The sequence below is a fragment of the Patella vulgata genome, chromosome 6, assembly GCF_932274485.2.
Source record: "Patella vulgata chromosome 6, xgPatVulg1.2, whole genome shotgun sequence".
Taxonomy (NCBI): Eukaryota; Metazoa; Mollusca; class Gastropoda; family Patellidae; genus Patella; species Patella vulgata.
The window spans coordinates 4,071,656-4,095,823 of NC_065884.2; the positions used below are offsets into that span (position 1 = coordinate 4,071,656).

Genomic DNA, 24,168 nt, shown 5'->3' on the forward strand with positions numbered 1-24,168 from the left:
TTACACCCGTTTATTGCAAAGTATGTTTTAACAATATTCAAATTGTAGACATTTTAGGGTTTCTATATCTCGCCCTCTGCGGGCCAGTTTCATGAAATATAATGATTGTTGATAAGGGTTTGTCACGTAGAACATATTTCTGCAAACATAATGACTAGCACGCGCTCCGCTTTAACGTACTAGGGTGTCAACATCGGTGATAATGCATTATTTCAAGGTCATATTGCTCACCAACTAAGAGCGTTTGTTTGTTAATAGAGCCCGAAGTATTGAAAACATTGACTGGCAAGGAAAGGTGTGTTATTGATATGCATATTCTACACACCGTACCCACAATGAATAATTCAAATTTTGACTGAGGGGCGTAACACTGACAAAGGGGGGCTTTACACGGGATTAACTATTTGTAAAGCGCAAAACAATGAAAGTTTAATACATTTCACTCGTATAAAAAATCATTTCAATAGAATTATGATTAAGGAAGATTTTCAGGCATTATAAATGTATTAAATAATAAATAAATACTAATAACAGATCACAAACACACACTAAGATACGAAATAAACAAGAAACAATAGCAGATAGATCATATTGTCAAAGTACATATTCTGGTGTACTTATTACGTATATAAATTGACAAATTGCTTTAAAGTTAATAAGTATAGCTTTACTCCGAAATTTGAGGGTTCTAATCCGAACGAACTGTCTTATCTATTTACATTTCCTCAACACTTAAATTAAAATAATTTAATATTATTTATCATGCACCTAAGTCATTGATTCTAAATACTGATATAGATAATTTGTAATTTTTGTTTTAATGTCATTATTGTATAGTGATGTTCATTCGTTAATATACCCAGTTCGATGTCAATTGTTACTGGAGATATTTCAAAATGATTTATAACTGCTTGCTTTAAGAATTTTATGCAGCCATCTTACGTGTTTTGTCAAAATATTAATTATCGTTAATTTTTATGTGGATGACTCCTGTGCTGATTGGGCGTTGCGATGGATCAGTGAGGAAAAAGGCGCTCGTGATCTTCCGAGCGATTAGACAATGTCACTTGCCAGGCACCCGATCTGTCTCTAGGGGAAACCACGCTAGAACAACACAATTATGAATTATAATTGCAACTTCATTTAAATCCCACTATTACAGTTATTTTATTGTGCTCAGCCAATTATTGATCCAGTAAGTAACCAAACGTGCATTTTCAAAACGAATTAAAGAGCACTTTTGCAGATATTAAACATAATACACCAAACCCGATTGCAATACTTTTTAACCTCAAAAGACACATGAGTAGAAGGGTTATGATCAAAATTGAATTAAAGCCTATGATTTATATTACGTCACAGCACTTTGAGTTCAGATGAGAAGTGGTCTACTGCGCATGTGTAACTGCAGTGTTCTACGAATTTGTCTATCGAGAGGACGTGTGGCTGCACGTGGTAACACATTCTCGGCAAGTTCTTCGTTGTTGATGAATGATTCTGTTGCTTTTTTGCCTAATCCTACGTCACCATATACTATAGTAGTACATCTAATCGTAATGAATCTATAGATCAGTCTTTCAATGATATCATTTGCAAGATTTTGAGGAGAAACAAAGAGATGACTAAAATAAACCTTTAAATGACATAACTCACAAAGGGCAATTCTGAATACAATTCTGTTGTTGATGATGCTGACGTCAATTGTGAAAACACTCAACATATTTAAAATATCTAAAGAACATGTGGATGAACCTCTTGCTAAAACACAAAAGTTAACCAGTTAGCCATCACTCCTTTAGCATGAACAAATCACTTTAGCATGAAACTTCTAACCACCAGAGGCCCCCCCCCCCCCACACACACACACACCCACCCTCTCGGCACTTTTTGTTAAGATTTCAGCCTGAACCTTTCGCGGATGCATTCTTAAAGCGGAAATTGCAAATTTTTGAGTTATATTTTTAAAATTGATTAAAATAAAGCCTGAAAATAGATGCACCAGGGACCATCCCACACGGTCAGACCAGGGACCATCCCACAAGGTCACACCAGGGACCATCCCACACCGTCACATCAGGGAAACAAATGATTCCGTTACTAAATCTATATATACCTCGGGAGACAGATGGAGGGATTCGATCTTAGTAATCCGGGTTGCGAATTAAGTGAATCGATCATCGAATTGATATATGGTCTGGATGAACGGCTGTAGGGATCAGATGGTGGATAGAGTGATTCGATAATCGAGTAGATATATGTTCTAGGGGACGGGTGAAGAAATTCTATCATGTACTGGAGTTGGTGGAAGCATTTGTTCTAGATCCTTGAAGGACAGACAGTTATTTCACGATGAATTATGCGTTGTTTAATGTTATTTATGTTAATATGATTTTAAGAAGTTTATTTACATCATGTAATTATGTTTCATATAAATAAATAATATAGATAATATATTTCACACTTGGGGCTTTTTATTTATCCAGTTGGTTTTTGTTATTATTTGTTTGTTAAATATTCGATGATATGAAATAATTGAACAAATAAAATGTATATTAATTGTAAACACCAATGTGGACACGTGTGGGCCTTGGTTTTCGTCCCATCTGGACAACTAGACGCTGCCCATCTGCTATTTCCTAGGGTCAAATGGTTCATTTACGTGCATGCCACTGTGACATGTGTGGGCCTCGGTTTTCATCCCATCTGGACAACTAGACGCTGTCCTTCAATTTCCAACGGTCGAAGGTTTTTTTACTTACATGCCAATGTGTAGGTTACATGAGGGTTTATCGTCCCATCCGAATGATTAGGTTATATATACGTATCTTATAATACAAATCTTCTGAATTATGTGGAGCAAGGATATCGAAGTCGGGTTGTAGTGAAAATGATTTATGGATCAGGATCTAATATCTCCCCAGTTATATTAGATAATCCTTTGAGTAACTATGTATTTGAGGCAGTAGGCCACAGTTATAGATAATCTAGTCCTTCCCGATTGCTCCATTAGATTAAAGGTTTGTCTCGGTTAGAAGGGAGATAACTCAATTGTATAACCTCCATTGACCCATCGCAGTCCGTGGTTCTTTCCAATTGAGAATGAATCTCATTTAATCCAAATATTAGACGGTTGGTAATTTGTACCTCATCCATAAATAATCTGAACTGATTCGTTACCCATCCATGAATACAACATTTGAATAATATTTTTTGACATTGAATGAAATCTACTTTTCTGCACCGACTCAGCTAATGAAGTCGGGCATACGTTATAGAGGGTGCTATGAGAGAAATTTGCCTGAACAGAAATTGAATTCCAACTGTCTTAGTTTCTTTTACGTGCACGCCAACATGTACTGAGCCCATGCCAACCACTATCAAAGGGAAACCACAATGGAAAATCTCTGAGAACTTTCTCGGCCAAATTTTGCCAAGGCAGCGGCGATACGGCCTGCTCTTGTTTTGAATTCTAACTGCCATGGGTTCACCCTATCCGAAAGAGAAGACCCTGTTCTTACCATACCCTCTGTCCTGCACCCCTGCTAAGGGGAAAGCACGCTGGAAAATACCCGAGAACTTTCTTGGTTAACACCAGTATCGAAACCTGGACTTCCTGGTTAGCGACCCAGTGCCTTACTCACTGAGCCTCCGCAGTTCTCCAATCTTTTAGAGAGAGGGGGAGAGAGAGAGAGGGGGAGAGGAATGGGGTCTAACATCCACTCACAGAGCCACCGCCAATCTTTTAAAGACTCGTATTAGGCTTGAATTTCACAAATATTCAAAGTTCCAAATATTTAAATCTTGATAGGTGTACGGTGATAATGAAACTTGTAATGGTGGGCAATGACCCTTTATTATCAAAGAATATAAATTAAACAACAGCAACGCTAACGCTGTATGATACGTCTACATTCCTGATTTGATTGGTCTGGTACTTTTTAAAATGAAGAAGATGAAGTATAAAATGGTTGTAACGACAGTGACAAAGAAGGCTAGGCGGTGGGTTTGTTTTGCAAAATTTACAGACAAAATATTAGAAAAACAAATGGGTACATCACCGCTCCTGGGGATCGGTTATGCACCAAAAACAACAGTTACCATCCTTAGGGTATAAGGAATATGACATGTTCAACAATGATCCATTCAGAATTGCGGTCTGTAGGCGAAAGACACAGTCGGGGCATGCATCAAAATCATTAGTTGCTGTCCTTACTGTACATGGAATGAATATGCCAAGTGCCAAGATACACATTATGCATGTGGACGTATAAAAATAAACACGAGTTTTTGTACACAGTAACATTCATTAAAAATAAATATACACAATAAAATAAATTAAATTAAACAATGAAATAAACAATAAATATATACACAGTATTAGTCCTGTAGATAAAGTACAAATACGTCATCAGTAGTTTTAACTGTTGACTACAGACAGTGTAATACGTCATCAGTAGTTTTAACTGTTGACCAGAGACAGTGTAATACGTCATCAGTAGTTTTAACTGTTGACAAGAGACAAACTCTAACTTGTATGACTCGAGACAATAACATTATGTTGACTAGTTTACATGAATTATTGTAACTTGTTTATTTTATTTTAATTTCATTTGATCTATAAAATGTTTAACATCTAAATAAAGATCTAAAAAACGATGGTTTAGTTCTAATAGTTTTATTATATCCCCCTTGATCTGTAATATATTGTTTCTTTTCATCTGCTTCAGGCGCGCTACAATAAATTAGAGGTGTGTGACCATCTTTACCCTTAACATTTACATCTAGATGTAAACAATCAACTAGATATTGTACTGTTGATAAAGTACCTAACTCACATGCCAGGTGTAAGATGGTATTATTATAACTGTCTCTAGCGTTAATATCGGCCTGATGACTGACTAGATATTGTATTTTATCTACAGGACTTACACGTGATCTACAACAGTTAAATAACGGTGTACGGTTGATATAACCTTTTGTATTAACATCTATGTGTAAATCATCAACAAGATATTGTACTGTAGATAAAGTACCATACCGACATGCCTCGTGTAAGATGGTATCATTATCACTGTCTCTAGTGTTAATATCAGCCTCATGACTGACTAGATATTGTATTTTATCTACAGGACTTACACTTGATTCACAACATTTAAATAACGGTGTCTGGCTCCAACTGCCTCTGGCGTCAACATCTATGTTCGCCATCTTTTTTATATCATCCAAAGTACCATGTCGACAGGCATCAAATAATCGTTCTCGTTTTTGATACCAATCTGTAATATATAACATGTTATACTATATTTACAGTTTATCAAGTCATATTTAATATTGTTTCAGGTAAGTCAGTCCTTGTTGGATATTATATTATATATTAGAATAACTTACCTTCTTCACCTGAGGTATCACTTGTATTACCAGACAAAGTACCATCTGAGGTATCACTTGTATTATCAGATATAGTGTAACTACATAATTGTTCTTGTTTCCGACGTCTATCTGTAATAACACGTTATCAAATCAGTCCATGTTGGATGTTATATTTTACCTTTTTACCAATTGTGATGATTGGTGTATGACGTAATATATTTGAAATAAATATTAACCTACCTTCCTCATTTTTAATAAATGTCTCCAAATCATCAATTCTCTTCTTTGTCAGGGCTTCTTTCTCTTCGATTTGTCTTTTGTATGTTTCTAGTTCATGTTCTCTTTTTTCAATTTTCTTCAACATCCGTTTGGAATCTCCATCTTGCCTTGTTTTCAATGTTTCCATCTGTTTCTTCAGGTTTTCTAATTCCTGCTTAGTAAGGTCGTGATCTTTATGTAAGCCTTCTAGCTGATGTCTTGTCTTGTCTTGTTCTGCCATCAGAGTGATTTTATTTTTACCTGTATTATAAAATTATTTACATTTCAGTAATGATACAATACCTTTACCTGTATGATATATCATACACAATTTCACAAGACAAACCCACGGACAGGTGACAATATACATAGACAAGTGAAATCAAATGAGGTTTAACGTCCTACTGTTCTGCTCCGACTGTGGTAATGAAGACGGACATAGCCATACAGTGAGCTATGGCGGCAATTTTGCCCTGACATTGGCACTACGGCCTACTCTTATATCGAATTACAACTGCCAGGGATCTCTTATGTTCAGGTCACGCGGCCTTGGTTTTTCGTCCCAACCGAACGACTATACACTTTTCCTTGCCAGGGCCCATGCCCTCCGTTCTACACCATTGACAAGGGGAAATCACGCCGAAAATACTGATGAACAATCATGGGATCGATCATGGGACCTCCGGGTTAACGAACCAATCTATTACGCACTGAACCACCGTGGCTCCAATATACATACACATTTCAAGTTTAAAAAAAGGTGAATGGATCCGGATGCTAGCTATAAGCATCCACTACGCTGTACAGTTCCGGGGCTTTAATGTTTAAAATTGGAGAGAGAGAGAGAGAGAGAGAGAGAGAGAGATGGGGTTTAACGTCCACTCGACACAAACTAGGTCATTTCGGGACTAACACATGGTTCAATTTTATTTCAATAATTCGCTTGCGCGTAGGGGTCTTTAGCAGTGGGAGGAAACCGAAGACAGTTAAAGAACAAGAGTTATGTCATAAGCCTTTTGGACCGATTAGAGACAATATTATGTGGCATCATTGCGAATTTGGGAGTAAAGAAGATTTTAATATCATATATAATTCTACCTACCCTGGAATCTCCACATCTTGATTAGGTTTTTTTATTGTTTTTATACTGGACCTAGATATGTGTCTTACTACACCTGGTCTTTTATCTTAAAAACAAGAAACATTGAATAAAATGTAATTAAAATTAGATTCTGGTATTAAGGGGGTAGATACCTATGTGGTGAAGACTTGATCTTGTGAGGTAGAGACCCGGCATCTGAGGTAGAGGGCTGTGTGTTTGGGACCTGACCTGTTTGGCGAAGACATGACCTCTGAGGTCAAAACCTGATCCTGTCTGGTGAAGACCTGACCTGTGTGATAGAGACCTGACCTGTGAGGTAGAGAACTGACCTGTGAGGTAGAGACCTGACCTGTGTGATAAAGGCTAGAGACCTGACCTATAGTGACGTACACTGTAATGGAGGAGAGTCTCCAAACATACCCTTTGTAATGAAGTCATTCAACAGAAATAATAAAAAAAAACCAAGCAGTTGCCATACAAGATACGCCCAAATTTCAAAAAGGAAACACGATCTTTGGTATATTAACATACACTTGAGTTTCATCAAATTGATGGCCAATGTGAATATTCAATTACGCATATCAAAGTGTATGTAGGTCACCAACATTTTTTGGAAAATATCAAATGTTCTACGGTTTAATCCCAAATTGATTACAAACATTTAATTAAGAAAATATCAACGGTAGGATTCAATCGGTTCATTCCACTATACATGTATGAACCTAAATGAGCAGAAATATAAACCCTGAACACGCCCCTAAGCTGTTCATTATGACGGAGTTTCTACTATTTAAACATATACAATCTTAAAGGCTCAATACCACTCTTGTTGGAACTGAATAATCTTTCCCAATCTTTATTCTGGTCAACAAATTGTACTATTTTACAATATTCCAATTAATTGATGATACAAATTTCATCTTAACACACCTAATTTAAAAAATTGGAAAAATTCAACTAAATGATTTGAAAAGCCTGACGTTAACCTTTTCAAATGTGACTTGGATTTAAAAGTATTTTTTGAACCCTTTGGACAAGTAAAATAGGATTTAATGGATAATTCACACAACAGGTAGGACACTTACACATCTAGTACTTAGAATAAGGCTATTTTTTATTTTCTGGGGCTGTCAAGCCAGCAAGAGTGTTATTGTCCCTTTTAGAAGGGTGTCCATTAAATATGAATATCAAGATATAAAATAAATATATGAAAGCTTGTCTGCTATATAAAATAATATCAGTTCTACCTGACCGTGTTTGTTTCAGTATCTGAAGCAAACTGCAACTGAAGATGGATAGTTGTTTAATGGCTGCTTTCTGGAAAGTTTTTGCCGCCACTTGGTCCAGCTCTGGATGTATACTGGTCACCGTTAGTAATATTTCAAACTTTTATAACAGTAATATAGGGCGTGTCTTAAACACTGTTCAAATGATTGGTGGATAATTACTAATGCTTCTATAAATATCCCCAATATTTAATCTCCTATCCACCCCCATATCTTATTACCAAACAAAAAATACAATCTGATATACTGATTATTTCTCATATATATATTTCAGAGATTAAACTTTGATATCAAGTTTATCATTTAACTGATACGGTGTCATCAAAATTTTATTAATAGCCCACTTGTGGAAAGTTCAAGTGATATCTAAATATGTCAACTGAAGTATTAAAAAAGGTGTAATGGCTCGTCAGCAGATGGCTATTTTTTTATATTTTTTGTTGGTATACGAACGAATGTTGTTTGTATTTTTCACTAATTTGAACTGTATTTCTCGTTGATAATTACATACCCTTTCAGTTTTTACTTACCACGTTTACACGGTCAGACATACTTACAGTTCGGATGTTTGTTTTATTGTAACATACTCAGCCACTGATGAATTTCAACAATTTTTTTTTTTCTGGTAAGTCAAATAAATTTTAAAGTGTTTCTAACGATAGTAAGTAGTAAGAAGCCTTTAATTTCATAAAATTGTAAAGTCACGTGGATCACGTGACTTTTGAGCATATAAAGATGAAAAACCTGAAAAACACGTGCAAACACAAACTCGTGAGGTCAATCGATGCAAGTTTGCTTAAACTGAACACGCACACATAACTTGAATTGGAAAAACAAATTAAAATTGTTATTTTCATCTTTGTTAGAAAATGCCGCGCCTTTCAAATGTAGAACGTCTACGTGCTATACTATAGGTAGGCTCTATGCTGGTCTGTCTGTGGTCACTGTTGCAAGAGCCTTTAATTGTTCACGCCAGACAATAATTAATCTTAGAATGAGAGTGCTTCAAACTGGAACTGTTGCCCACTGCCCAAGGGCGGGAGTGCCACGTGTGACGTCACTCCAGGAAGATCAAGCAATACGATTACGTCATCTTAGAAACAGATTTGTCACTGCAACCTCCACAAGTAGAGAGATGTTTGGTGGAAGGGTAACTGCACAAACTGTTCGAAATCGCTTGCAGGCTGATGGTCTTCGAGCTCGGAGGCCCTATAATGGACCAATATTGACACCTCTTCATCGCCGTAACCGACTTGTGTGGGCCACAAGACACATAAGATTTACTCAAAGACAGTGGAATTCGGTTGTCTTTAGTGACGAATCTCGATTCACTTTGAGATTTGCCGATGGCAGGGCCCGAGTGTACCGCAGACGAGGTGAACGTTACGCTCAAGTATGCGTCAGAGAAGTTGACCGATTTGGTGGCGGCAGCGTCATGGTTTGGGGTTCTTTTTGTGCACATGGACGTTCTCCTCTTGCTGTTGTCCAAGGGAACTTAAATTAAATGCTGTCCAGTACAGGGATCAGATTTCGCAACCTGTTCTTCTTCCGTTTATGCAGAGACTTGGGCCTGGACTAACGGTTCAACAAGACAATGCTCGACCCCATACAGCAATTGCTACCCAGAATTTTTTAAGAAATGCCGGTGTCCAAGTCCTGGATTGGCCGTCGCTTAGCCCCGACCTTAATCATATTGAACACATCTGGGACGAACTGGGTCGACGTGTTCGTCAGCAAGTGAATCCACCACTGACGTTGCAGAACCTTCAACATGCTCTTGCTGAGCAGTGGCGATGTCTTCCTTGGGTAGTGTTTACTAATGTTCTGAGATCCATGAGAAGAAGTTGTGTGGCAGTACGAGACGCTAGAGGAGGCCACAGCCGTTACTAAACACTTTATTCCGATTATTCTTCAAGTCTGTGAATTTAATTTTGGGGGGTACTGTGACATCACGAACGTTATCAATGTCAAGGACTTTCGGCGAGACGTATTCTTGCTTTCTGTTGATGTCAAGGTCGTCTGTGCACAACATAACACTAAAATAGTTGCCTTAAACCAAATATTAAAAATCTAGTCCCAAAAATCCCGAGTGTGAAGTTTTTAATTTGGCTGAGTATATTTACGAGCTCCACCGATAACCAAAAACCCTATCATACGTTCCTGTAGCCAATAACCCCCTTATAAGTTCCTTTAGCCAATAACCCCATTATAAGTTCCTTTTGCCAATAACCCCATTATAAGTTCCTGTATCCAATAACCCCATCAGACGTTCCTGTAGCCAATAACCCTACCCTCAAGTATCTTTCAATCGCTGATTTGAGAAATATCTTTGATACAGAAACACATAGTTTCTTATTTATGTATTTGATACATTATGACAACAACATTTTTTTTTATAAAGGCTTATATTTTAGTTAAAAGATTAGCCAAATATTCTGTTAAGTCGAGTTCTTGTCGTGTGGTGCAATCCTACAATCTAATACTAGCGAATCTGATACTCGTGAAGCCAGTCTTTAAACTTACATACAATCTTATACTTTAAGTTAAGATATAAACTGCTATTCTTGCGTTATTAAGTGAACTTTGTCAAGGATATGATAAATTGTTATCTTTACAGTACAATTGTTATTATATTTCAATAAAATTATTTTGGACATATTTTATCTGATTAACATATAATTACACATCCACTGATTATATTATATTTCATTATCAACATTTGACATATTTCAACGTATCAACAAATTATTACACAATACATTATCTGGATTATTGCTATCATAGTCACCATCGTCGTATCACCATATTCATCATCATCATCGTCACCATTACCATCACAAACACAAGCTCTAAATGATCCAAGTGGAAACAAAAAGTGAGATGATATGACACGTGTATGTTCGAACGCTTGCATCGATAAAATATATTGCTATCATATTCACCATTGCCGTCGTCTCCATCACCAGCACAATCACAACCAAAAGGGGAAGGAAAAGATATAGTATATGAAACGTGTATGTTGAAACTATCAAATAGTGCTGTATTCTATTTCTCAATATCTACCGAAAAGATATGACGTCATAGTTGAACCTCGGTTCCAGATATGATTTGTATTTGTATAACGCTATTGGTGGTTATAGATTATTCAGTTTTATGTTCTGATTAGTATATCAGGGTTATCCAGTCCATGTTCTGATTAGAGTGTCAGGGTTATCCAGTCTATGTTGTGATTAGTTTATCAGGGTTATCCAGTCTATGTTCTGATTAGTTTATCAGGGTTATCCAGTCTATGTTCTGATTAGTTTATCAGGGTTATCCAGTCTATGTTCTGATTAGTGTATCGGGGTTATCCAGTCTATGATCTGATTAGAGTGTCAGGGTTATCCAGTCTATGTTGTGATTAGTGTATCGGGGTTATCTAGTCTATGTTCTGATTAGTTTATCAGGGTTATCCAGTCTATTTTATTATTTGTGTATCAAGGTTATCCAGTTAATGTTATTATTTGTGTATCGGGGTTACCAGTCTATACAGTTGGTGCAGGAAGGCCCCAGAAGGCAGCAGTGGCACCTGTCCAGTTGGTAAAGAAAGCCTGTAGAAGGCAGCAGTGCAACTTGTTCAATTGGTGCAAGAATGCAGGATGTTAAACCTAAATTCATTTGTGTTAACGTATAAATGTTAAATTCTGTGTAAACACTTATACTGAATAAAAAAACACCAACAATCTATGTTCACAGCTTTATTCCACAATAATATTCTTCAATTGTCAATTCTACCAATTTTCTACAAAGCTCAATTCTACGATTAAATCTGGTAATTGGTAAACAGCGATTCAACTAAACATACTGCGATTCACTACAATAAAGAAATAACAATATATTATCTAACTATTCATACAAATGCAACCGTTCCTTCTATTACTTTCGATTTGTTTACGCATTGGCTTTAAATGTAGTTGTCTCCCTTGAATACATTCCTGTCTCCAATTTAAGTAGGCTCAAATTACGTTATGGCAGGACCCCCCCCCCCCCCACTAGGTATCACAGACAATGGGCAATTAGAGCAACCAACTACGACCCATTTATTAATTTACACTGTTCTCACGATAAAAAACTAAATGAAAATACATATTAAGATCTACGAATGATTATCTAAATCTACTTACAACTAATGGTGCCATTTTCAACTCTATTCTATTCATTAATTCTTACACATTCTACAAAGTATTCAAGAGTACTTAAAAAAAATCCTAAGTAAATCTACAAAAAAATGGCGTCACGCTGCTTAGCATAATGGGAACTTGGAGGGAACTTTTTAATATATTCATGCAACCTTTAACTTGTGATAACAAAACATAAACATAATTTGTTCTTCATCAGACTTAGGCAAGTCTGAGCGAAAAGAAACGTGCTCAAAATTTCATCCACGGCTAGGGCTGGTTTGAATAGGAATGTGACACAGTGCTCCATAACTTTCATCAAATTTAGAGAGAGAGAGAAATGGGGTTTAACGTCCACTCGACACAAACTAGGTCATTTCGGGACGAACATATGGTTTAATTTTATTTCAATAATTCGCTTGCGCATAGGGGTCTTTAGCAGTGGGAGGAAACCGGAGGACCCGGAGAAAACCCACGAGGTTGGACAGGCGACCCTACTCCTTGTCACGTACAACCGGGGATTCGAAACCACGCCAGTTGACTCAATGACAGACTTTATGATACAGCGCGCGCACGCTAACCATTCAGCCATCCACCCCCCCATCAAATTTAGAATATATTCTCTCATATAAAGTATTAACATTTATTTAGATGCACTGAACCCAACCTGTTCTTAATAGTAAATATAGTGTGTGTCGAGTGGGCGTTAAACATATTTTCTCTTTTCTTTTTCTCTGTCTTCAACAAGCAAGAATTTTAACGGTTAATTATTTTAGTTTCATACGTTTCGTTTACTCATTTGCAATAGATTACACTGTATGCACGTATTTTCATACCGGTTGTCATTGTATTTGGCACATTCCACGATCAATATACAGTTACATTGACTTACACTAAGCCAGACTCACATCTGTATACAAACACACATTTTGTAACGAGAGGGAGGGGGCGAGGTAATTTCAATTCAATATGAAGGTGTTAGACCCCTCGTTTCAACATCTACCCAACAGGTAATATCGGTCAAAAAGGAACTTGATAACTGGGACTAATTGTTCCTTGATTATTTAACCAGAGGTGACACGATCAGAAATGAAATGAAATGAGGTTTAACGTCCTACTGTTCTGCTCCTAAACTGGGCTAATGAAGACGGGCATACGCCATACAGTGTGCTATGAGGGAAATTTTGCCCGGACAGCGGCATTACGACCTACTCTTATATCGAATTCCAACTGTCAAGGGATCTTTTACGTGCACGCCAATGTGTAGATGGGACCTCGGTTCGTCGTCCCATCCTTGTGAGGCCTTGTGAGCTGTCCTTGTGAGGCCCTGCAGGGATCGGACACCCGACCTCCAGGCTAGCGAGCCAGCGCCTTACCCACTTAGCCACCGTGATCCCCGTGACACGACCTAGGATAGCAGGCCGTCGAGTATTACAATCTGTTCCTTCTCAGCCCGAGACATTTTGAAATTTCTAAAAGTAAATGGGGATATCGCTATAGATAGATGCAAACAAACGACATTTACTGTTAGAAAAGGTCTGTTATTCCAATTCATCATGCGACGTTCGTGCTCAAGAATGGGGCTAGTTTAGAATGCTGGTATGATCGGATTTGTATGGATCCATTTCAACTAAACATGCCTTAATATAGCTGATGATCCAAACGTTTGAATGATATTGGTCAATTGGCTTTCCAAATTATTCCATCTTCCAAACTGTTCAGGGTCCTGGGGCCTGTTTCACGAAATTTTAACTAAGATAAAATCCAAATTTTATTAATTTGATTGGATAATATTAGATTGATTTCAGTGCTTAGCCAATCAAAATTGAAGTATCTACTAAAATTTGGATTTTATTTTTAGTTAAAATTTCGTGAAACAGGGCCCAGTTTCACAAAAACTTAAACTAAAATCACTAAAATCGATTTTAACTAAAATCAAAATGAAATTTTAAATTTTATGCGTTTCACGAAGATCGATTGTAACTTAAAATGCAATTTTAATAGATTTTAGTTAAAATTGCTTACGCTCGCGCAGTGCACAATTCCGGCGAGGGCACTTAGGGTGTAAGCATGAACGTTTCGGAACTGAAAACTGTTGCCAGGTTGAACTAACTGTTACAATACCAATGAGGAGGGTTTCATACGTTGTAACAATGTCTGCACATGGTCAGACAGTCGTAGAGAGATGAAATAAATAAAAGTTTATTGCGTATTATTCGTTTTGAAATGTATCAGTTGGTTGGCCTTGAACTTGCATGTCACTTTCGTGACCTCCGCATTTGATTTACTCGCAGGCTTCAATGGAAATAATGCGTATCGATAAATTAAATCGCTTGGATGTCGTAGTTTTATGGTATTTTGGATAACAGAAACTATTAAGAATTGTCACAAACATGTGATATTTCTGACTCAAAGGATAAATCTAGACTAAAGTATTGTCGAATTTTAAAAGTATTTAACAACTTTTAAACTAATACATGGAATAACCAATGTTCCGATGCCTATATTTAAAATGTCAGTTCCATGGACAATGCTTATCTATCTTACTAAATTAAAATGATTTTTTCCCAATATAAAATACCCTTGGCTCCTATATAAATCATCATAATCCCCAAACCATAAATACTTTGCATATGGCGTATCTAGTATTATAGGACTGATGGGGTTTCGATTCCGCGGTTGTACGTGACAGGGAGTAGGGTCGCCTGTCCAACCCCGTGGGTTTTCTCCGGGTCACCCGGTTTCCTCCCACTACTAAAGACCCCTACGCCCAAGCGAATTATTCAAATAAAATTGAACTATGTGTTAGTCCCGAAATGACCTAGTTTGTGTCTAGTGGACGTTAAACCCCATCTCTCTCTCTCTCTCTCTCTCTCTCTCTCTCTCATTTTAAACAATTGTAGGCCTACAAAGATATTTTTTACAGACATTAGATATGAAGTGAGTTTAGATTATTTTTTTTAGGATTTTTTTTGGTCTATTAATTATTTGAAAATAGTATAATTTATACTTGAATCGTATGGTAATATATAAAATAATTATAAAATAGTAACAAAGAGTTTCGTTTGCTGGGGTTTTGAGTTTTTTTTTGTTCTTGGGGTTTTAATTTGGGGCGTCATCTAATTGCTTAATTGCCATACAATAATGATAGTATGTTTAAATTATATAACCCGGGCCATTGGCAATATTATCATTATTGCTAATATATCTATATGTCGCAATAGATCGCACAACGAAGCTCTAATCAATGTTTGTTAATGTCATGATTTTAAGTTAGGAGAGGGCGACGGCTGTCCTAAGTTAAAATTAATTTTAGTTAAAATTGTCTCTAAAATAGTTTTGTGAAACGCCACTATTTTAAGTGCTAAGTCGGCCTATTGCATGTCTTTCTTTTGGCCTCAAATGTTATATAAATTATTATTATACTTATGATCATGACAAGCACATAATCACCTCTCATAAGAAACGATATTAATATTAGAAGGGTTGACATTGGTCAGGACAGGAAACATTAAAATTAAATGATTTTGCTGATGACATGGCATGTTTTTAAAAGATTATAAATCAGCTATACATTTATGTAAAGTACTTAAAAAATTTAGTAAAGTCTAAGGATTTGAAATAATGTCATAAAAACTGAAGCCATTGACCTAAATAGCGGAATAGACAATTTATCATCTTTAATACATGAAGATTGTTTTTGTTGGGTTTTTTTTTGTTAATCAAAATTCGAATATAAAAATCATAGGTACAGCCTTCTCCAAAGATACAAAACGGCTGAGAAATTAAACTATGAAAACAGATTGATTGACATAGATAAAATATTAAATACTTGGAGAAAGAGAAAACTTACATTAAACGGCAAGATTCAAATAATTAAAACTTTCTGTATATCAAAAATACTGTATCTAGCGTCAGCTTTAACAATGCCAGAATATGTTATTAAAAGAGTTAACATTAAGATATTTCCGTTTGTATGTAACGGACCAGATAAAGGTACACGAAATGTAATCAGTCAAATGAAGAATATGCGTTGTTTAAATATGATAAATATTGTCCTTTTCGAACGGAAGGGTGTATCGGCAGTAAATAACATATCTATGAAGGATTGCTTGTTTTGAGAATTAGCTAGATAGTGTTCCTTTTTCGAACGGAAGGGTGTATCACCAGTATATTATACATTTGTTCCGCCTAGAAAACAAAATGCATATTCAACGTAACCATAGACTCGTTATCGAACATTTATAGTATATACTAACCTAATTAGGGTAAGGTATTTTTATAGGTGTTCCTTGAACTCCTTGAAAACCATTTAAGTGAAAGTTTAAATATTATATCTGGGTGATGCTATTTAACACATATCCCAGATGCAAGTGTATGGTTTCTTAATGCTCCCGTCAGACCAGGGTGGCGTTCTTACTGCGCTGCTGCGACCGTACGGCGACCAGAAAATGCACACGGTCGCCGGCAAACGTTAACACAACGCGATAAAATGGCTAAAACAATTACAAACTTGAAATAAGTCGCGTTCTTACAGCTTTCCAGGTCAGATCGCAGAATCTTGGCATTTGTTTTGAACATGCTCTAGACAAACGCCGTGACTCGGCGATAATTTGCGACCATGGAGATCACAGCAGGATATCTGGCGTTTCCACTACGCTTTTACAAGGCTTATAACGATCTTGACGCGTTCTGAGCCCATTTTCCGTCGCCTTAGCAGCGGAGTAAGGACGCCGCCCCTGTCTGATGGGGGTATAAACAGTATAACATCGCCAATCATACCAAAGTTTACATTAATGATGGCCTTAATGCCAAACGTGCACGTCTTTACAAAAAAGTCATTTCCTGGTATAGAAATAATATCGTAGAAATTGTTGAACATTTGATGGCAGAATCTATGTTAGATCTCTATCAGATGAATGAAATTGTGTAATAACTAATGAATTGATCTTAGGATGTTTGGGGTAAACGTTTTGGGCCATAATACAGCAACAATAGGAAGTGGGGGTATGTCTGTCCATTAAACAATAACGGAGAATATGAACCTACAGTCGCTGTTAAATTTCTCACATCAACACCGAAATAATGACAAACTGTATAATGTACAAACTCACTTTTCACGATCAAATACATTCCTGGAAATATACTACTGCCTGAACCGTCGTAAATGTTAAACGGCTGTCTTCGATTTTGAACAAATTACTTAATTATGGCTATTAAAAACTTGCCTGTGTATTTGTACTTTTAATTTTGAAAAATAATTTCTATTTTTAATTTTGGATTGGTATAATAATTTTTAATTTTGTAAATAAATTTTTATTTTGAATTTACAATATTGTAAGTTTAATTTTGTAAATTAATTTTGTAAATTAATTTTTAATTTTAAACTTTTATTCATAATTTTGAACTTATAATTTTATATTTTGTATTTTAATTTCCATTTTGTAAAATAATTTATAATTTTGTTTTTTGAAACACAATTTATAATTTGGTTTTTGAAACACAATTTATAATTTGGTTTTTTGAATTTATAATTTGGTTTTTTGAAACACAATTTCAAACCTCGACTGATTCATGTCATGTACTTCGCCTGTACGACGTAGCTTGATATGCGTCTCAGCTCTCCACCTGACATTGTGGTAGGGTCGTAGGTTTACTGATTAGGAAAACTTATCGCTTAACAAAAAAATAGTTCTTAAAAAGGCGTCGTTATGAGATTTTACCTTCCATAGTCAAAGACACAGTTAAAGACAACGCGTTTGAAAGGTGTGCAGCCGAGGTCGGCCGAATGTACAAGCGTCTGTTACAAGCACTGATCTATTATAGATCAGTGGTTACGACAGGCTTTAAAGATACTTTCCCACAAAAGTAGTTTGGTATATATTTAAAGTAGAAACATCTAATCTTACTAGAAAAATACTGGATTCCCTGAAAAACATGTAAGGGTTTCCCTAACCGGCAACCCGACGATTAGGGATGTCTGCTCGAGTGACGCCAAGAGTTGCACTCGATAATCCGAGAATTTAATTATGCTTCGATATTTATGATAAATGGAAAGCGATTAAAGACAACATAGTCTTATATATGCAATGAATTTTCCCCCTGCTTCGCACCCGTTGCTAGGTACCGCGTCAGCCAAGTCACGTGAGACAAACATTACTTCTTTTAATAGATTGTTTATAGCAAGGATATTTCCTCGCGAATACAATGTTTTGAGAAGGATTTGAAGCAAAATTGTGATAGATTAATTAGTTGGAATATGTTTTTAGTCCAAAAATATCATAAAATTACCCATTTTGTACGCGGCGGGGTGGGGGTGGCTGAATGGTTAGCGTGCGCGCACTGTATCATAAAGTCGGTCATTGAGTCGACTGGCGTGGTTTCGAATCCTCGGTTGTACGTGACAAGGAGTAGGGTCGCCTGTCCAACCTCGTGGGTTTTCTTCGGGTCCTCCGGTTTCCTCCCACTGCTAAAGACCCTACGCGCAAGCGAATTATTGAAATAAAATTAAACCATATGTTAGTCCCGAAATGACCTAGTTTGTGTCGAGTGGACGTTAAACCCCATTTCTCTCTCTCTTGTACGCGGAGAGGTATCTTTAATGAACTGGAGACGGCATGGCGGCATTTTACCATTATGACGATAGAAGCCAGTAACGCCATTTTGGTTAACCCAAAATTTTCAAAACGAGAATAACGTAATACCCAATTACCCCAGAAGAAATTTGCTTGACACAGTGAAAAGCAACATATATATAACAAATTATTAAGTTATAATAAATCATGTAATTTCTATAAAGATATAGAATAAAAAAATCGTTTCAAACAGAGCAGCCTATATACAGCAGATTGTATAGATTTATGAAAATTAAATTTGTTTTACACAATGAAAGGCTACGCATATACAGTTATAATAAATCATATAATTTCCATAAAGTTGTAGAATTAAAAACTATCAGCCTAAACGAGGTAGCTTATATACAACAGATTGTATAGATTTATGAAAGTTTCAATACACATAATATATTTCATATCTAATCAAATGAAATGAATGATTGCTATATTGCCATACCGTGTTATTAGAATATTATGTAAGAGAAGTTGGAAATGGTTAATAATACTCGAATCCGGTAAGATTGCCATCCAGGGTAAAGGAGTGGGTGTGGCTATGTGCCCTCTGTTCCAAAAAAGTGCCCTCTCAATGTACGTACATGCACCAGTGATCAATCCTCCTTGTTCGATGGCTTTAGTCCTAAGTTGGACATTTATGACCATATAATAATTCCGCATTTATAACCGGATTAAACTAGTCAGGGGCGGACTGGGTACCTCTGTGGCCTCAGACCAACTGGTTTCGTTGGGCTTCCATCGCGGTGAAGAATGCGTGACATGACGAGAAAACGAAACTAGTTTGATTCACTATTCATGAACCTCACTCATATAGATCGTTTTTCCGCTAAGATTTTTTTTTTCAGTGGATACGAAGATGAATTTTAGTCATTTTGAAAAAAATATATGTTTTTCCAAGTCTGGCGGTCTGAGGCCCAGTCCGCCTCTGACAACAGATGAGTAGTGTCGGATTTTGGCACAAATTTCTGATGAACAAGACGGAGGTTCATATTTTAGGAGATTGTTTTAGCCATTTCCACCATGCTCAGATTAAGCGGGGTTCTGACCAGACTGCAGCCAAGAGCCGCAATGTTAAAGGATGGTATGCCATGGCTCAGTTATACGTCAAATCCATTCTTGCATGTGCCGCCCCCTCCCCCTCCCCCTCCCCCTAAAGTAACTTAAGTGTGGTCTGTCTAACCTTCGGTAATGAGAATTCGGACACTTTATTTTGTTGACTTCCATATTGTCCGTCTACCCGGAACAGCTCGGTATATTGTCAATATAATTAGAGCGACCATCAGGCTAGCGAACCAGCGTCTTACTCATTTAGGCTACGGTATAGTAGTATAGACCTATTACTAAGGAAGATGTAAATGTTGGTTCTGTATTTTCAAAATTAGAAATTATTTTACAAAATTAGAAATTATTTTACAAAATTAGAAATTACAAAATTAGAAATTACAAAATTAGAAATTACAAAATTAGAAATTACAAAATTAGAAATTACAAAATTAGAAATTACAAAATTAGAAATTACAAAATTAGAAATTACAAAATTACAAATTACAAAATTACAAATTATTTTACAAAATTACAAATTATTTTACAAAATTACAAATTATTTTACAAAATTACAAATTATTTTACAAAATTACAAATTAAAAACAGAAATAGGAAATAACAATTTACAAAATTACAAATTATTCTACAAACTCGAAAATTAAAAAATAGAAATGGGAAATTATTTTTTTAAAATTAGAAATAAAAAATAAAAATAGGAAATAAAATAAAAAATAGTCCGTAAAAATCCCAATGATTAAAAAAGTTCTCTCTTGTAAAATTGAACTACTCACAAACTTTGACAACGAAAGATATAAAGATATAAAAATGGAAGCTAATTACGTCACTTATCGGGATAGACGATTTCGTACAAAGGGGTGACAGCAAGACATGTCTGTCGTAATGGTGTGTGGCTCTTTTACGACGATTTAAATTTTGTGTATAAACAAGCTATGACTCTCGGACCTTGTAATGCGTTTGGGCATTTACAGACATAAATATGCCCGTAGCCCGTTGTTTTGTTTACGTCTAGTTTTAAATATTTGATTAGAGACTTGGGTGCGATGAATTTATGTTGAACACAGAACAAAAATAAAGACATTCGTTTACGGGCCTTGAATTTCACCCTCAGATATCATTAACATTTCTTTAGCAGACCTGTCAATTAACCTCGCCATTCTGCGATATCCCAGGTAAATGCCGAAATATTTTACATGTTACTGTTTAAATTAGAAGCCACGGTGACTAAGTGAGAAAGACGTTGGCTCGCTAGCCTGGGGGTCGCGTGTTCAATCCCTGCATGGGCCGAAAAAGTTCATCGGGATTTTATGACATGATTTCCCCTTCTCAGTGATGCAGAACTGAGTGCCTGACACGAATAGATGTCTAGTCGTTCAGGTGGGACGAAAAACGAGGTCCCGTGTATACATTGGCCTGTATGTAAAAGTTCCCTTAGCAGTTGGAATTCAATATAAGAGTTGGCCATAGTGCCGCCGACCGGGCCAAATTTCCTCATAGCACACTGTATAAATTAAAACAATATGGATGTTATGTAATCAGATGTTATATAAATGGATTTAACATTATTTAAGTAATAGACAACAATGCGTAGTTTTCGAAGGGTTTAAATCAAATTATTTACATGAAGTGTAGTGTGGGTCCTTTCTATTTTTAATTTATTTAAATGATATCTCCGATAATATCACTAACAACACGCCGACGTTACGCCAGTAGGGTGAACTGATCAAAGGTTCGAAAATGAAATACATTCTGAAAAATAGTAAATTGACAAACAGTTGGAAACAGTCTCCAAATTTACGTAGGATTCTGGCGAAATCCAGATTCGATTCGAATATTTCAAAACCTTCAGTATCCAAGTGTCGGGACTCACGATGTCATTTATGCTCATATTAAATCGAGGGCGATTCAATCCAGATCACTACAGATACAAAATTTCATGTGAAGTCAAATATGAATTGTAAATCCAATTATGTGATATATCTAATAATATACAATGGGTGTACTGAAAAACATATTGGGAAAACCGATGACCAACAAAATATTAGAATGAACGTCCATCGTTCGCAAATTAGGCAGCCGGAAAACAACAATCCAAGTCATTACCCATTTGGATAATTGCGGACGAGTGGTATTCAAGGTTTTGCCTCTTTACAAGCAACTCTTCCGTGGCGATCGCCCTGTGCGCCATATCAGGGGGGGGGGGGGGGGTATCCAATCAATGAGTTAAACTAAATTAAGGTCTTTGCAGTTGCAAACTATCATTAACTTGGTTGCTTATGTCGCCCTACGTACTTTGTAAACAAACGTTTATTTCATTAATTTAAAATATCTTCGAAGATAGGCCCTATGCGATCAATGAGTTGATTCCAGGAATCAATAAACCTCTCCACGCCACCGGGTGTGTTATATCGACCAGTGACTAACAGTACCTTTTTTTTTATAATCCGCCCATTCTATACATACAGCGGATATACATAAGAGATATAATTCTATACTAATGGAATCGATTACCTTATGAATATTCAATGGTTTTAACCGGCTCAGTACGGGAATAAAATTGGTCTAATATTTAATAGACCATCCCTACAAATGTGTCAAAATCAGCCTCAATACAATATATAGGCCGAAAATAAATCATACTTACCTCAGTCAAGATTTGTCTGTCAAACTTAAAGCAGGTAAGTGACTATCTATACTTATAACCATTTCTAATAAATTGTTAAATTCAATTTAATTAAAACGATCCAGCAATTGTCTAAAGTTTATTTAAATATATATACATGTATATCAATAAATATCGACACAACCGTAAAGCTGCACTACTTTGTTTTATCATTAACTGTGAAGAGATAAAAGGTATGCCGACTCAAACTGATTTCCAGCATTTTTAAAGTACTTTTCACTCAAATAATGTCAATGTATACAGATGGACAAAGTAAAGGAAGTTATACATATTTACATAGTAACACTGTGGTTTAAAATAGTCTACAGTAGCCATTGTTACATACTATATAGGTAACTAAAATAGAACATGTGTACACGGGTGTTAATCTGTTGTAATGGGTATAATTCGGGAACATTGAGTGCGAAATAATAAGCAGTAACATTGGTTGGAAGATTAAATACTAAGACTGTAACTGATTTTGTAACTAGGTATACCGTTTGTTTCAGTATGAAGATATTTATTATAGTATGTGCTCTCGTAGCACTAACATTGGTTGGTAGATTAAATACCAAGATTAGAAACGTATATTGTAACTACGTATTACATATTTATACCGTTTGTTTCAGTATGAAGTTGTTAGTTGTATCATGTGCTCTAGTAGCATTAACAATCTTGTGGCATGTACAGTCCAAGGTAATGTAACATACAGTCGATCATAATAATATTAAAAATATGCTTATTAATATTAAAAATATGCTTATTTCAGTTCGTAACTGTTATCGCTTGGATATTGATAAGTAAGCAATTATTTGTGATACATTTATCTATAACTCTCCATTGTTCAACAAAATCAAATGATACGTCCATTTTGCATCATTATATTGTAGTATTGGGTGGTATTGTGGTAGCATTGGGTAACTCGTCTTCCATATATCTTCAACACAAAGTCATAACGTGCGTGTTTATATTATGTTTTCTGTTTGGTTTTATACAGATGTGAAAATGGTACAGAATGTGAGTATCCCGGACCACCAAATGGAGGTGATCCAACCGAGTACCGGGGAAAATGTACCATTATTAAAAAGTAAAAACAAGTTTACACAGGAATAAAACAAATTATAAACTACATTATTGTTCCATGATTCTTTTTCAGCCGCGCAAAGCTAATCAACAAATAAAACCAACTGAAATTATATTTGATCCAAATCAAAGACACCGAGCCATTTTAAAAACAAGGTTATAGCGATCAGAAGAACTTATATTATAACCCATGCACAACTTTATTGTGGTCGAGAATAGGCTTTCAGATTTAATGAGAGTTCTTCTATCTTTAATATCAGAAACTAGTGCCGGATTTACCTAGTGCCGAATTGACAGGATGAGGCCTACAGTCTCTAGATCTATGGAAGAGGTGGTGGGGGGTAGTCTCCAGACAAGGTGTATAATAATTTAACGATGTCATAAGTCCTTTGTACATGTACTGTAGTCTTTTAGTCTTTAAACAGACGTCATCGTCCTTGGCTTTTCTCATGTGTGTTTGAAACACACGTTCATCTTCTTCTAGTCGGGTGTGTGTGTGTGGGGGGGGGGGGGGAGGGCCCTCATCAGTTTCCGGCATTGCTGGAAACGTTTGTTGATT

The 24,168-nt window shown here is 36.1% G+C and overlaps 1 long non-coding RNA gene across 1 annotated transcript; it reads left to right on the forward strand.

The window, feature by feature from the left end:
• The first annotated feature begins 22,387 nt into the window (after positions 1-22,387).
• On the forward strand, positions 22,388-23,657 carry LOC130013226 (uncharacterized). Its single transcript, XR_008788593.1, has 3 exons — positions 22,388-22,542; positions 23,156-23,222; positions 23,524-23,657. It is a non-coding gene; the product is annotated as an uncharacterized LOC130013226 (long non-coding RNA).
• The last annotated feature ends 511 nt before the right edge of the window (positions 23,658-24,168 follow it).